This window comes from Rhinopithecus roxellana, chromosome 17, assembly GCF_007565055.1.
Source record: "Rhinopithecus roxellana isolate Shanxi Qingling chromosome 17, ASM756505v1, whole genome shotgun sequence".
Lineage (NCBI taxonomy): Eukaryota > Metazoa > Chordata > Mammalia > Primates > Cercopithecidae > Rhinopithecus > Rhinopithecus roxellana.
In genome coordinates this window covers 106384565-106401226 of record NC_044565.1, presented here as the reverse complement: position 1 = coordinate 106401226, position 16662 = coordinate 106384565, and the positions used below count along the sequence as shown (strand labels likewise).

The 16662-nt window shown below is 40.9% G+C and overlaps 1 pseudogene across 1 annotated transcript; it reads right to left on the bottom strand.

Annotated features, from left to right (window-relative positions):
- Positions 1 to 1556: 1556 nt before the first annotated feature.
- LOC104666554 lies at positions 1557 to 2077 on the bottom strand (annotated as a pseudogene). The gene has a single exon (XR_004054467.1). The product of XR_004054467.1 is annotated as a peptidyl-prolyl cis-trans isomerase NIMA-interacting 1 pseudogene (transcript).
- Between the last annotated feature and the right edge of the window lie 14585 nt (positions 2078 to 16662).

The window sequence follows — 16662 nt, the reverse complement described above, 5'->3', positions numbered from 1 at the left end:
TTAACACTGAGACAAAGGATCTCTCAGCAAGGCTAGTTTACTTTCTGCAGAAAGGGTGCTGCTCACTAGCAGTCTTGCCACCAGAGCACACACGAACAAAGAAGATAGGGTCATTTATAACCTGACGCATCCACCCTGCTGCTGTGTCTGGTTTCTGTTGGCTGGAACAGGACCTCACATTCTGTACTTGACTCGATTGGCTAGCAACTTAGAACTTCCCAAAACAGGCAAAGGCAGAGGAGAGAACAAAGGAAGAGAGGAAGTAACTTGTGGAATGCTGAGAGAGGCAAAAACACTTCCAAATAAGGAAGAGAAATAGGTTGTGACCTAAGGCTTGCTTGGACTGGTTCAGGCATGCCAGGGCAAATATCTAGGCTAAAATGTGGGGGCTAAGAACACAGAGTATATTGATTTCTTTATTACAGCTAGCAGATATTTAAGAATATTAGCACAGGTCTTTGAGTAAATTTTGCTTCTAAGAGAGGTTAATATCTATTCTTAATTAGACTGGGAGGAAAGTCCCTTTGAAGAGGAACCTCTACTTATTTCATTTTCTACATATTAGCAAATAGTAAAACAGATCTGAGATTCCCCTTGCTTTTCTTCCTCTGTCCTCCCTTTTAGATTACTGCCATGATCAAACGAAGGGAAAAGAAGTGATTCATGTCAGAAAAATTGCATATATTGGAAAATAACATTTTAGGGGATGAGAATTTGCAAATCTTTCTTGTTAAAAGCAGACTTTAAAAAATTAGATAATGAAGGATAACAGGATTAGGATTCTGAGGTAGCCTCTAAGTGAAAACAACTTTTGGTTGTTTTCGGTTGCTTACTTTTTCTCTCTATAGGTTCTTTTATCAGAATCACTAAAGAACTATGAATATGAGGAAAAGAATCCAAGAATGTTCCCTATTCTCTTCTGTCTTCCTGAAGCTTATTTATTTATATTGTAAATTGATAAATGATACTTATATATATTTTGGTGATATAAAATGATGTTATCATTTATGAATACAATGTGGAACAATTATATCAGCTAATTAACATTTCTTTTCTTTTTTTTTTTTTAGTGGTTCCGGGTTTAATTGGGGGTGAAAGGGTGCTGCACAGTTGCTCAGAGGGCCCATAGCTGGGCCGCACCAAGTGTTTGCTTTTGCGACTGAACAGAGGAGCCTGGCCTAACTAGAAATAACTCGGTCCTCAAGTCTGCCTCCAGGACCTGGGGGAACACGGGGCAACTCTGCTGACTAGGTCTTCTCTTTGGAACACCCTTCTCACCACACTGCCCTGGGTCTGGGAGCCTCCCACCCCTGGTGAAGTCAATTCCTTAAGGGAGAATCTGGCAGTGGCAGCCCCAACTGGGGATGGACAGGGAGTGGGGACCCCAGGGCCCCTAATCTGGAAGGGCCCCCTCCCAGCCATTTTGGGAACAGCAAATACTGTGTGACGGTGGCAGGGAGTGGGGGGTTCGGTTACTGGCTGGTGGGCAAGAGGGGAGCTGGCGGGCCCAGCTGCCCTGCCCCCACCCCCCCAGGCCAGGCCTGGGCTCCCCACCCTCACTCAGTGCCGAGGATGATATGGATGCCGGAATCCGTGAACACAGGCCCTCTCATCTCCCCTGTCCGCAGCGCAAACGAGGCGTCTTCAAATGGCTTCTGCATCTGATCTCTGCTGAAGGCACCCAGGTCTCCCCTGGCCTTGGCTGAGCTGCAGTCGCTGAACTGTGAGGCCAGAGACTCAAAGTCCTCCTCTCCCGACTTGATCTTCTGGATGTAGCCGTTGATCAGCTCCAGGGCCTCCTCCTTGGTCCAGGTGATCTCCTGCCGCCAGGACGAGGGCCGCCTTGACTGGCTGTGCTTCACCAGCAGGTGTGAGCAGTGGATCCTAGCGGGCTCCCTCAGCCCGTTTTTGCCACCACTGCTGCTGTTGCCCCTGGGCCGCTCCCACTGGCTGGCGTTAGTGATGTGGTTGAAGTAGTATACTCGGCCTGAGCTGCGGCTCATGCGCTTCTCCCAGCCCGGCGGCAGCTTCTCCTCGTCCGCCATCTTCCCTCAACATTTCTATTACTTCAAATATTTATCATTTCTAAAATTTGTTTTGTTTTCATTGTATGGAGTTATTTGTGTTCTTTGTATATTTTGGAGACTATCCCCTTAATAGATGTATGGCTCACACATATTTTCTCCCAATTTTTTGGTTGTCTTTTCAATCTGTTAATTGTTTCTTTTGTTGTGCAGCAGTCTTTTATTTTGTAGTAATCTCATTTTTGCTTTCATTGCCTACACTTTTGGGATCAAATCTCAAAAAGTCATTGCTCAGAACAATGCCATATAGTTTCCCTCTAACATTTTCTTCTAGTAGCTTTACAGTTTCAGGTCTTATGTTTAAGTCTTTAATCCATTTTGAGTTGATTTTCATATATGGCATGAGATAAGGGTCCAGTTTTAGTTTTCTACATCTGAATATTCAGTTTCCCCAACACCATTTATTGAAGAGCTTGTTCTTTTCTCATTGTGTATTCTTGGCATTTTTGTTGAAAATCAACCATACATATAAATGTTCATTTCTGGGCACATATTCTGTTCCATTGGTCAGTATGTCTATTTTTATACCAGTACCATGCTGCTTTAATTACTACTGCTTTGTAATATAGCTTGAAATCAGCTTGTGTGATGTCTACACCTTTGTTGTTTTTCCTCATGGTTGCCTTTGCTATTTTTTTTGGTGTGGTTCCATATGAATTTTAGATTTCTAAAATTTCTATGAAAAATGACATTGGAATTCTGATAGAGGCTGCATTAAATCTGTAGATTGCTTCAGAGACATTTTAGCAATATTAATTATTTGGTTCCATAAACATGGGATATTACATCATTAATCTGTGTCTTCTTTAGCTTCCTTTATCAGTTTTTTGTAGTTTTTATGGTACAGGTCTTTTACCTACTAGGTTAAATTTATTCCTAAGAATTTTATTTTATTTTATTTTGTAGCTATTATCAGTGGAATTGCTTTCTTGATTTCTTTTTCAGAAAGCTCATTGTTAGAGTTTAGAAATTCTACTGATTTTTGTATGTTGATGTTGTATCCTGCAACTTGACTGTGTTTGTTTATTAGTCCTAACAGTTTTGTGGTGGAATTTTTAGGGTTTCCTATATATAAGATCATTTCATTGGCAAATAGTGGCAATTTCATTTCTTTCTTTCCTATTTGGATGACTTTTATTTCTTTCTCTTGCCTACTGCTCCAGCAAGAATGTCCAATACTGTGTTGACTAGAAATGGCAAAAGTAAGCATCCTTGTGTTATTCCAGATCTTTGAGGAAAGGTTTTCAGCTTTTCACTATTGAATGTAATGTTAACTTTCAGCTTATCATTTATGCCCTTTATTGCATTGAAGTACATTCCATCCATATCTAATTTTTGAAGTTTTTTTTTATGACAAAAGGATGTTGAATTTTGTCAAATGCTTTTGTTTGAATCTAATTAGATGATCATACGGTTTTTGTCCTTCATTCTGTTAATGTGATGTGGCACATTTATTGATTTGTGTTTGTTGAACCATTCTTACATCTCAGGGATAAAAATCCACTTAATTGTAAGTGGGATTTATGATCAAATAAGTAATCCATTAATATGTTGGATTAATTCATTTAATGTGTTGTCGAATATGGATTGCTACTATTTTGATGAGGATTTTTGCATCTATATTAATCAATAATATAGCCTGTAATTTTTTTTTTTTTCGTGTGTGTGTGTGTGTGATGTTCTTGTCTGGCACTAGCATCGGATAATGCTGGCCTTGTAAAAAGAGTCTGGAAGCAGTAGCTCCTCTTTGACTTTTTGGAAGAGTTTGTGAAGGGTTGGTATTAGTTCTTCTTTAAATGTTTGGTAGAAATCAGCGGTAAAGCAATCAGGTCCTGGGCTTCTCTTTGATGGGAGATTTTGTTTTTTATTATTACTGATTACATTTCCTTACTTGCTATTGACCTTTTCAAATTTTCTATTTTTGATAGTTCAGTCTTAGTAGGTTTATATGTCTAGTAATTCATTAATTTCTTCTAGTTCGTCCAATTTTTTATAAACTATGAGCTGCTAAACTAACGTTAACAGTTAATATGAACATAGAGTTGTTCGTAATAGTCTCTTATGATCGTTTGTATTTCTGTGGCATCAGTTGTAATGTCTCCACTTTCTGATTTTATTAATTTGAGTCCTCTATTTTTTTTAGTCTGCCAAAGGTTTGCCAACTTTGTTTATCCTTTCAAAACACCAAACTCTTAGTTCTGTTGATATTTTATATTGTTTTTCTAGCCTCACATTTATTTATGGTCTATTATTTATTTCTGTTCTTCTGTGAACATTGGTTTACTTTGTTCTTTCTCTATTTCCTTGGTTCCTTGGGGTGTAACATTAAGTTGTTTATTTGAGATCTTTCTTCTTCTTCTTCTTTTTTTTTTTTTTTTTTTTTTTTTTGAGATGGAGCCTCCTTCTGTGGCCCAGGCTGGAGTGCAGTGGTGCGATCTTGGCTCACTGCAAGCTCCACCTCCTGGGTTCATACCATTCTCCTACCTCAGCCTCCCAAGTAGCTGGGACTACAGGTGCCCACCACCACGCCCGCTAATTTTTTTTGGATTTTTAGTAGAGACGGGATTTCACCATGTTAGCCAGGATGGTCTTGATCTCCTGACCTCGTGATCCACCCGCCTCGGCCTCTCAAAGTGCTGGGATTACAGGCGTGAGCCACTGTGCTTGGCTGAGATCTTTCTTCTTTTCTGATGTAATCATTTATTGCTATAAAATTTCCTTTTAGAATTGTTTTTGCTGCATCCCATAAGTTGTGGTGTATTGTTTCCATTTCTGTTTGTCTCATGATATTTTTAGATATTGTTTTCTTTTTAATTTATTTATTGACATAAGTTGTTCAGGAGCATAGTGTTTAATTTCTATGTGTTTGTGAATTTTCTAAAAGTCCTCCAGTTATTGATGTCTGGTTTCATACTATTGTGATTGGAAAAGCTACTTGATATGATTTCGGGCTTCTTAAATGTGCTGACTTGTGTTGTGGGTGAATATATGATTTATCCAGGAGAATGTTTTGTGTGTGTTTGGGTGTAATGTTCTTTACATATGTTAGGTTCATTTGGTCTAAAGGTGTTCTTCAAGTCCAGTGTTTCTTTATTAATTTTATGTCTGGATAATCTGTCCCTTATTGAAAGTGGGGTAATGAAGTTTCCTACTATTATTGTATTGAGATCTGTTGCTTCTGTTCGATTCTTTAATATTTGTTTTATATATTTAGGTGCTCTGATGCTGGGATATATTGTTATATCTCCTTTATCATTACAGAATGTCCTTCTTTGTCTCTTTTTATAGTTTTTGATTAAAGTCTATTTTGTCTGATGTAAGTATAGTTATCCATGCTCTCTTTTGATTTTCATTTGTATGAAATACATTTTTCCATCCCTTCACTTTCAGTTCATGTGTATCCTTAAAAGTGAGGTCAATCTCATTTAGACAGCATGTAGTTGAGTCTCTTTAAAATGTCCATTCAGTCACTCTCTTTGGAGAATTAAATTCATTTACATTCAGTAATGATAGATAGGTAAGTACCTACTACTGTTACTTTATTACTCTCTGGTTGTTTTATAGATACTTTCTTTCTTCCTCTCTTGCTATCTTTCTTTGTGATTGGATGATTTTCTGTAGCAGTTTGCTTTGAATCCTTTATATTTTTATTTTATGCATCTATGATAGATTTTGCTTTGTGATTTCCATGAAGCTTACCTTGGACATCTTAACACACACACACACACACACACACACACACACATACACGTACACGTACACTCACAGAACTATTTTACAGACGGTACCCTGTCTTATTCATTATGGTATTCTCATCTCCTAAAACACAGGAATGACTCAATAAATATTTACTGAATTAAAGAACTAAAAGAATGTTCTAAGTACTAAGTCATCCAGTCACCAAAGACTGTGACGATGGGGAAAATGTTCGTGAGATGCCTAGGACTTTAAGTCATAGAGAAAGGGAAGATAATTCTAGAGAGGTATATGGAAGCGTAAAAATGGAAGGCATATTGAAAAACAGTCTATATAAAGAAAATGATTAAGAATTATCCTGTTGGCCAGGTGCAGTGGCTCACGCCTGTGATCCCAGCACTTTGGGAAGCCGAGGTTGGCAGATTGCCTGAGGTCAGGAGTTCAAGACTAGCCTGGCCAACATGGTGAAACCCCGTCTCTACTAAAAATACAAAAAATTAGCTGGGCATGGTGGAGTATGCCTGTAATCCCAGCAACTTGAGAGGCTGAGGCAGGGGAATTGCTTTAACTGGGACCTGGGAGGCAGAGGTTGCAGTGAGCTGAGATTGCACCACTGCACTCCAGCCTGGGTTACAGAGCAAGACTGTCTAAAAAAAAAAAAAAAAAAGAATTATCCTGTCAAAGTAAGTAGAACCACAGTGCAACTGCTTTGTTAAAGAGTTAGGCTATTCCTCAAAAAGTTAAACATGTATTTACCATATGATCTGGCAATTCCACTCCTAGGTATATAACCAAGAGGACTGAAAAACATATGTCCACAAAAACTTGTACACAAATGTTCATAGTGGCACTATTCACAACAACCAAAAGGTGAAAATGACCCAAATGCCCATCAACTGATGAATGGATAACAAAACGTGGTGTATTCTTATAATGGGATATGATTCAGCCATAAAAGTAATAAAGTACTGATGTATGATACAATATGGATGAACCCTGAAATTATTATGCTAAGTGAAAAGAGACATACATAAAAGGCCACATATTATATGTCTGCATTCATATGAAATGTCCAGAATAAGCAAATACAGAGACAGAAAGAAGATGAGTGGTTGCCAGGGAATGGAAAAGGATGCCAAAAGAGAGGGGAGTGAGAAGTGGCTGCTCCTGGGTTTGTGGGGAGAAGTGATGTAATAAAAATTAGATAGTGGTGGTTGCACAGCTTTGTGAATATAAACCACTTGATCGTACACTACAAACATTTTAAAAAATAAACTTTAAAAATTTTACCTATATAAAAATGGAAAAAAAAAAGTAAATAAAGGTGGGAAGCAAAAGGCACTGTATAACATCAGACACTCTTGAGTGCCTGAATATTAAAGATTTCTGGGCAGGAAAAAGGCAACAAGGCAGTGCTTAAGCCAATAAGCTTTTCAAAGAATTGGAGAAACACCTTGGGGGAAGGATAGCCAGTGAGAGGACAATTGTTAAGGCACCAGTCAGTGAGGGCCTGGATTTGACTTTTGACAATGGAATTGAAAGGAAAGAGAGATTCAAAAGACAGGACACAAGAAAAACAGACAGGATTTTATGACTGACTGACTGTAGAAAGAAAAGTAGATGTTGCTAACAGAGCTGATTTAGAAGCCAGCTGCATGAAAGAAGGAAAAAAGGAGAAGCTAGCATGAAGCTTTGAAAGCCAAGGCAATGAAAATATCATGAAGACCAAAGTAGAAGTGGTTTTCAAGAAACTGTAGTGAAACACTTTAAAAGCTGCAGGTAGGTGGTATCAGCAAAATGGCAGAATAGGAGGTCCGACAGGCTTCACTACCCCCAACAGAAAGCTCAACTAACAACAAAAAACACCTTGGTAAAAGTTCCAAACTTTGGGTATGAGCTGAAGTTGCCTCCATTGTCCCCAGAACTGAATAAAAATGACGTTAAAAGGATAACAGAAATAGTCTCACTTTAACCACGTCACCCTTTCCACTCCCGCTAATTGGCACAGTGCCACACAGAGGGATTTCCCCAGGACCTATGATTTTTACAGTGAGAAATAGAGCCAAAGGAGGACATCCAACTTCCCTAGGCTTCTGAGATGCTTCCCAGAAAGCCCTTTCCAGTTTTACTTCATGGGAAATACAGCAGGAAACAGCACGGCTAGACCACTTGGGGTTAGGTAGAAACAAAGCAAGGAGGTGGTAACAAAGCAGTGTTGGTGGTAACTCAGTGTACCTGTCAGCGGTGGCGCCCAATCAGAGGTACCAGCTAACAGATGTGATGTAATGCTCTACTTAGCTTGGGTCTCTAGATGGTCAGCCTCCATGACCTGCCTTAGACCCTACCCAGGGATTCCACTCAAGGAGGAAGATGATCACTGCAGCAAATTTCAGCAAAGGGTAGGGACTAGTTCTGCCACACCCAGAAGTTCAAACAGCATTTGAAGCATCTTCAAAGCCCATCCCCAAACCCCACCCACAGAGGGGGACAACTGCTGCAGCAAACTTTGGCAAAGAGCCAAGGCTATATCTTCCACACGCAGGAGTTTAAATAGTTCTCAGCCCAACCTGAAAGCCTACCCAAGGACTCACTTAGGCAGGGCAGCAAACCGCAACCATCCATTGCTATTAAGCATAGCAGCTGGTTCTATCCATCCCAGTCAATGACTCCACCTAACCTCATGGTCCCTCCTGCAACACTGTTTAGCTGCTGAACTCAAATATCAGTACTGTCTGACCAGGGAATACACCCTATGGTCCTGCCTGATCAGAAGCCATTGTGGTGCCAATTGTGCAGCTCGGCCTGATGGCAGAGCTCAGCCAGTAAGTTTTGTCAGACAGCAGAGCCTAGCCATCTGTCCCACTTAAATTCAGAGCAAAAACAGGAGTCCAGCCATCTAGAGAAGCTGAAAGTAAACTCTGCCTTCTCTGAGTCATTACCAGCTGACCCATCCAGAGATAGGTCCTGTTCTTTTTTTTTTTTTCCTGGCATGGAGTCTTGCTCTGTCACCTAGGCTGGAGTGCAGTGGCACAATCTCGGCTCACTCCAGCCTCCACCTCCTGGTTTCAAGGGATTCTCCTGCCTCAGCCTCCTGAGCAACTGGGACTACAGGCGCCCACCACCACACCCAGCTAATTTTTTTTATTTTTAGTAGAGATGGGGTTTCACTAAGTTGGCCAGGCTGGTCTCGAACTCTTGACCTCAGGTGATGTGCCCGCCTTGGCCTTCCAAAGTGCTGGGATTATAGGCGTGAGTCACTGAGCCCGGCCCTAATTTTGAAAGAGTTTGAGAAGAATTGGTGTTCATTCTGTGAATATTTGGTGTAATTCACTAGTGAAGCCCTCTGAACATGAGTTTTTCTTTATTGGAAGTTGTGTTACTACTGAAATTTTCTTTACTTATTATAGATTTATTTAGGTTTTTTATTTTTTCATGAGTCAGTTTCAGTAGCATGTGTATGTCTAGCAATTTCGCCGTTTCATCTGGGTTATCTAGCTTGGTATAAATTTGTTCATAGTATTCTATTCCTTTTATTTCTGTGAAGTCAGTAGTATGAAAGAGGTGGGGTCTCTTTCATCTCTGGCTTTAGTAAGGTGAATCTTCTGTCTACTTTTCTTGGTCAGTCTCACTAAAGATTTGTTAATTTTGTTGTTATTTTCAAAGAATCAACTTTTGGGGTCATTGATTCAATTGTTTTTCTATGTTCTATTTCCTTTATCTCCACATTAATCTTTACTATTTTCTCCCTTCTTCTTGCTTTAGGTTTGGTATACTGTTATTTTTCTATTTTCTTGAGGTGGGAGAAAGGTACATAATGATGCAGAGGTGATCCGCCAGTGGTGGTGGTAGGTGAGAAGGAAGAGGAATAGACTGAAGGAGTAGGGTCATGCTGAAGCATATTAACTTCATCCTAAGGAAAATGACAAGCTACTGAAGGGATTTAAGTGGAAAAGTGAGAAAATCAGAGTTCTGATTTAGACAGATCATCTTAACTATAGTGAAAAAACCAACCAACCAAACAAAAAAACCTTGGAGTAGGGGAAGATGGGAGCCAGAGTCCAGAATCTGGAACCTTAGAGTTGGAAAGGACGTTGCAAGTGTTCTAATCCTAGTCCTGCTTCCCAGATGGTGTAAGAATCTCCTCTACCACATCTCTACAGTTGCTATTATACTTTTTCAGCCTAGTTATCACCACCTAACAGGTTGTCTATTCCATTTTTATCAGCTCTATTTTTAGAACTTTTTTTTCTTATCCTGAGTTAAACTCTTCACTGTAGCATCCATCCATTGTCCAACTTTTGTTCATTGGAGCCATACAGAATAAACTCATTCTGCTTTTCATGAAAACTTTTTAAACAGTTGAAGAATTATATCTTCCCCAAGTCTACTTTTTTTCCAAGATGCTTTAAATGTTTCTTACGCTACATAATTTTAAGATCCCTCTCATTTCAGTTACCTTCCTCTGGACACACCCTGGCAGGTCAAGATCTAATTTATTCTGAAGTGCCAAGTAAGTCTTTATTTTTCAGTTTTATGAAAAATACTATTTCCATAATTTTTAAACATAAATAGTAAATAATTTCATAGTAGCAAGAAAACCTATGAGCATAGTTGTTAAACTAACTTCATAATGATCATAGCTCAGGTTTATAAGTTGAATTTATGTAGTCACTTGAGATTTATTATTTTAATTTTTTTATTTTTCCATAAGTTATTGGGGTACTGGTGGTATTGGTTTCATGAGTAAGTTCTTTAGTGGTAATTTGTGAGGTTTTGGTGCATCCATCACCGGAACAGTATGCACTGCACCGTATTTGTAGTCTCTTATCCCTTGCCCCCCCACTCTTTCCTCCAAGTCCCCAAAGTCCACTGTGTCATTCTTATGCCTTCTCATCCTTATAGCTTAGCTCCCACATATCAGTGAGAACATACTGTGTCCGTAATTGATGGGTTTTTGGTCTCACTGACTTCAAGAATGAAACTGCAGCCCCTCACAGTGAGTGTTACCGTTCTTAAAGGTGGTGTGTCCAGAGTTTGTTTCTTCTGATGTTCAGACGTGTTTGGAGTTTCTTCCTTCTGGTGGGTTCGTGGTCTCACTGGCTTCAGGAGTGAAGCTGCAGACCTTCACGGTGAGTGTTACCACTCATAAAGGTAGTGCAGACCCAAAGAGTGCGCAGCAGGAAGATTTATTGAAAAGAGCAAAAGAACAAAGCATCTACAGTGTGGAAGGGGACCCCAGCAGGTTGCTGCTGCTGGCTCTGGCAACCTGCTTTTATTCCCTTATCTGACTCCACCCACATCCTGCTGATTGGCCCATTTTACAGAGAGCTGATTGGTCTGTTTTGACAGAGTGCTGATTGGTGCGTTTACAGTCTCTGAGCTAGACACAGAGTGCTGATTGGTGCATTTACAATCCTTTAGCTAGAAACAAAAGTTCTCCAAGCCCCCACTAGATTATCTAGATACAGAGCACTGATTGGTACATTTACAAACCTTGAGCTAGACACAGAGTGCTGATTGGTGCATTTAAAATCCTTTAGCTAGACATAAAAGTTCTCCAAGTCCCCACCCAACTCAAGAGCCCAGCTGGCTTTGCCTAGTGGATCCTGCCTCCAGGCTGTGGGCAGAGCTGCCTGCCAGTCTCTGTGGGATCCCACAGGGGGGGACTCAGGCATGGCTGGCTGCAGGTCCAGAGCTCTGCTCCGTGGGGAGGCAGCTGAGGCCTGGGGATTATTTGAGCACAGCGCCGGCAGGGCAGCACTGCTGGGGAACCTGGTGCACCCTCCACAGTTGCTGGCCCAGGTGCTAAGCCCCTCACTGCCTGGGGCCAGTGGCTCTGGTGGGCGCTCTGAGTGTGGGGCCCGCGGAGCCTGCACCCACCAGGAATTCGCATTGGCCTGCCGGCACCTTGCATAGCCTCCATTCCTGCCCACTCCTCTCGCTCCACACCTCCCCGCAAGCAGAAGGAGCCGGCTCTGGCCTCTGCCAGCCCAGAGAGGGGCTCCCACAGTGCAGCAGCGGTCTGAAGGGCTACTCAAGCATGGCCAGAGTGGGTGCCCAGGCCGAGGAGGCACGGAGAGCAAGCAAGGGCTGCCAGCATGCTGTCACCTCTCAAGACTAGGTTTGGTTTTCCATTCCTGCGTTACTTCACTTAGAATAATAGTCTCCAATTTCATTCAGATCGCTGCAAATGCTGTTAATTCATTCCTTTTTATGGCTGAGTAGTATTCCGTCATATATATAGATATATATATCTATGTATATCATAGTTCGTTTACACACTCATTGATAGGCATTTGAGTTGTTGGTTCCACGATTTTGCAATTGTGAATTGGGCTGCTATAAACATGCATGTGCAAGTATCATTTTCGTATGACTTCTTTTCCTCTGGGTAGGTACCCAATAGTGGGGTTGCTGGATCAAATGGCAGTTCTACTTTTAGTTGTTAAAGGAATCCCCACACTGCTTTCCACAGTGGCTTGTACTAGTTGACATTCCCACCAGCAGTGTAGAAGTATTTCCTGATCACCGCATCCATGCCAACATCTACTGTTTTTTTTGATTATGGCCATTCTTGCAGGAGTGAGGTGGTATCAGATTCAGATTGTGGTTTTGATTTGCATTTCCCTGATCATTAGATCATTAGTAATGTTGAGCATTTTTTTCATGTCTGTTGTCCATTTGTATATCTTCTTTTGAGAATTATCTATTCATGTCCTTAGCTCACTTTTTGATGGGTTTTTTTGTTTGTTTCTTACTGATTTGAGTTTGTTGTAGATTCTGGATATTAGTCCTTTGTCAGGTGTATAGATTGTGAAGATTTTCTCCCACTCTGTGGATTGTCTGTTTACTCTGCTGACTCTTCCTTTTGCCATACAAAAGCTCTTAGTTTAATTAGGTCCCAGTTATTTCTCTTTGTTTTTATTGCATTTGCTTTTGGTTTCTGGATCATGAAATCCTTGCCTAAGCCAGTGTCTAGAAGGGTTTTTCCAATGTTATGTTCTAGAATTTTTATAGTTTTAGGGCTTAGATTTAAGTCCTTAATCCATCTTGAGTTGATTTTTGTGTAAGGAGAGAAATGAGGATCCAGTTTCATTCTCCTGCATGTGGCTGGCCAAGTATCCCAGCACCATTTGTTGAAAAGGGTGTCCTTTCCCCACTTTATGTTTTTGTTTGCTTTGTTGAAGATTAGATGGCTGTAAGTATTTGGGTTTATTTCTGGGTTCTCTATTTTGTTCCATTGGTCTATGTGCCTATTTTTATACCAGTACTACGTTGTTTTGGTGCCTGTAGCCTCATAGTATAGTTTGAAATCAGGTAGTGTGATGCCTTCAGATTTCTTCTTTTTGCTTTGTCTTGCTTTGGCTATGTGGTCTCTTTTTTGGTTCCATATGAATTTTAAAATCGTCTTTTTTTAATTCTGTGAAGAATGATAGTCATATTTTGATAGGGATTGCATTGAATTTGTAGATTGCTTTTTTCATATGGTCATTTTTACAATATTGGTTCTACCCATCCATGAGCATGGGATGTGTTTCTATCTGTTTGTGTCATCTGTTATTTCTTTCAGCAGTGTTTAGTAGTTTTCCTTGTAGAAGTCTTTCGACTCCTTGGTTAGGTATTTTCCTAAGTATTTTATTATTACTATTTTTTACATCTATTGTAAAAGAGGTTGAGTTCTTGATTTGATTCTCCACTTGGTTTCTGTTGGTGTACGGAAGAGCTGCTGATTTGTATACGTTAATCTTGTATCCGGAAACTTTGCTGAATTCTTTTATTAGTTCTAGGAGCTTTCTGGAGGAGTCTTAAGGGTTTTCAAGGTAAACAATCGTATCGTCAGCAAACAGTGACAGTTTGATTTCCTCTTCACCAATTTGGATGCCCTTTGTTTCTTTCTCTTGTCTGATTGCTCTGGCTAGGACTACCAGTACTATGTTGAAGAGGAGTGGTAAGAGTGGGCATCCTTGTCTCATTCCCATTTTCAAGAGGATGCTTTCAACTTTTTTTCCATTCAGTGTTACGTTGGCTGTGGATTTGTCATAGATGGCTTTAATTACATTGAAATATGTCCTTTCTATGCCAATTTTGCTGAAAGTTTTAATCATGAAGGGATGATGGATTTTATTGGATGCTTTTTCTGCATTCATCAAGATGATAATGTGATTTTTGTTTATAATTCTGTTTATGTGGTGCATCACATTTATTGACTTGCATATGTGAAACCATCCCTGCATCCCTGGTGTGTGTGAAACCCACTTGATCATGGTGGATTATCTTTTTGATATGTTGTTGGATTTGGTTAGCTAATATTTTGTTAAGGATTTTAACGTCTATGTTCATCAAGGATATTGGTCTGTAGTTTTCTTCTTTGGTTATGTCCTTTCCTGGTTTTGTTATTAGGGCAATGCTGGCTTCATAGAATGAATTAGGGAGGGTTCCTTCTTTCTCTATCTTATGGAATAGGCTCAATAGAAAAGGTACCAATTATTCTTTGAATGTCTGGTAGAATTCTTCTGTGACTGCATCTGGTCCTGGACTGTTTTTTATTGTTAATTTTTAAATTACCATTTCAATCTTGCTGATTGTTATTGGTCTGTTCTAGGTATCTAATTCTTCCATGTGAGACACTCCCTTTAGACAGATGACTGAGATGCAAAAGAGGCAGAATGAGTGAAGCCATTATCTGTGAGGTGGGTCTGTTGTTCATTGTATTAATCTTGGGTCCTGCTTAGGATCCTTGACCTCATTCTTTAGTGCCCATCTACCTCCTCCCCGACGTTTTCTATGTGGTCTGAGGTTTCTTCTCTTACTCCAGCATTGGCCTTAGAGCAGTGGTTTCCTTTCTCAATTTGGGAAGCTGGAGTCCCAAATCTTGTTCTGCTCACTTCCTCTAGACTTCCTTCTTCTTTTGAGTTGTGACTATTTATTTTCTGCTTTTTCCATAGTTGCACGCACAGAGGAATATGGGAGTATAGAATGCACCAAGTCTTAACAGGACTCCCCTGTTACTCCCCTCAACCTCCTGTCCCTCCTCCACCACAACTGCTCACCAAGGTGTTTTCCTGATGGCTGTTCAACAGTGCTTTATTTGCTTGTTCTGGCTAAATGTTTCCTCCTGACTTCTTTTGCTTGCTTATTGGTTTGACTCTCTCCTGGATCTTCCTGATTCTCATTGTCCTCAGCTACCTCTTTTGTCCATGCACATCTTGCCAAGTCCTTAACATCTTGATTCTCCAGATTTCCACTTCCTCTCCTGCCCTTCTGCCTGGTGCCGCCACCATCTCTCTCTTCATCTCTGCCTATTCTCTCTAGAAACCAAGCCTGCTTCCCTGAGTTTTTAGCCTAATATGCCAAAGGGGAACCAAACCTGTGACCCAGATGTAAACCCTTTGCTTTCATTTTTGGAGCATTTTATCACTAGGAGTCTACCTAGCCTGTCCACATGTTGATCCTACAGCTCTGGTATTCTGGCTTTGGCCTTTGTTCAGAGGAATAATCCAGTGGTCACACTGGTAGACAGGTGGGCAGGATGCCAGTGTAAAATGTGCACTTGAATAAGGAAATGGTTGAACACTCATTTGTTTAAAAAAAATCTTTGTTGTGGTTTATAGTTTTATAAGGTTAACCAGTACCAACATAGTATTTTAGTTTGTACTGAAACCAGTAGTTCCATTTCAAAACAACATCTCTATGTGGACTTCCTCTTATATTTGTGATGGGTTTGTGGTCCTCACTGGTGGCTTTTTTTTCCCTGGATCTACTAAGCAGAATCCTTGTTAGCTGAAGTGTGAAGCTGTGTCTCCATGTCTTCTAAGTTGAGGTGAAAGGACCTAAGGAACACGCTCCTCTTTCCTCTCTTTTTCTTCCTCTTCTGTGACCACAGATGTTATGTCCTCTCTTTCCCAAAAGGAAAGAGTCAGGAAATATTACTGTAGCAGGACAAGCCGCAGACAAAATCTCTCAGACACCGAGTTGTAGAAGGAAGGGCTTTATTCAGCTACGAGCATTGGAAAGCTACTGCCTTAAAATCCGAGCTCCCCGAGTGCACAATTTCTGTCCCTTTTAAGGGCTCACAACACTAAAGATTTCATAGGAAAGGCTTGTGATTGATTAAGCAATCTAGGGGATACGTGACAGGGGTTTCATGCACTGGTAGTCAGAGAGAAAGAGAACAGGGCAGCGAGTTTCACAGTGTTCTTCTATACAATGTCAGGAACATCGGTTTCTAAGTCATGAGTTGATTTTTAACTACTGGGTTTAGGCCAGGCAGACCCAGGCCTGGTTCTGGGCCTGGCATCGGGCTGCCTGTCTTTGGTTTTACTTCCTTGTTTTTTTCTTAAAAGAGATACTGAATATAAAACAATGTAAAACGATATGAGAGGGTCTCTCTCTTTCCTCATTACTATGAATACCACTTTCTCAACTCTGGCTTCTTGTTAAAACCATCTGGTGGAGGAGGGGCCAAGATGGCTGACTAGAAACAGCTGTGGTCAGAGGCTCCCACTGAGAAGAACAAAACTGGTGAGTGAATCCTGCACTGGCAACTGAGGTAGCCAGGTTCTCTCATCGAAACTGACTAGGCAGTTGGCGTGACCCACAGAAAATGAGGATAAGCGGGGTTGAGCAATGGTCCACCTGGGAGCTGCATGGTACAAGGGGAGCCCCCACCCCCAGCCAAGGGAGGTGGTAAAGAGATTGTGCTACCCTGCCTGGGAAACCAGTTTTTCCATGGATTTGTGCAACCCGCGGATCAGGAGATCTTCTCATGAGCCCACGCTACCAGGGCCCTGGGACCCAAGCACAGATCTATGCAGATTTCTCTGCAGCCACTGGGCTGGAGACTGCCTGAGGCTACCGAGTTCCTGCAAGGAGGGGCAGCGGC